Genomic DNA, 286 nt, shown 5'->3' with positions numbered 1-286 from the left:
GAAGACATTCATACAGCCAACAGACACATGAAAAAATGCTCATCATCACTCGCCATCAGAGAACTGCAAATCAAAACTACAATGAGATACCATCTCACGCCAGTTAGAATGGCAATCATTAAAAAATCAGGAAACAACAGATGTTGGAGACGATGTGGAGAAATAGGAACACTTTTACACTGTTGGTGGGGTTGTAAACTAGTTCAACCATTATGGAAAACAGTATGGCGATTCCTGAAGGATCTAGAACTAGATGTACCATATGACCCAGCCATCCCACTACTGG

The sequence above is a fragment of the Colobus angolensis genome, unplaced genomic scaffold, assembly GCF_000951035.1.
Source record: "Colobus angolensis palliatus isolate OR3802 unplaced genomic scaffold, Cang.pa_1.0 Scaffold264, whole genome shotgun sequence".
Classification (NCBI taxonomy): Eukaryota; Metazoa; Chordata; class Mammalia; order Primates; family Cercopithecidae; genus Colobus; species Colobus angolensis.
This window is presented reverse-complemented; position numbering follows the sequence as displayed.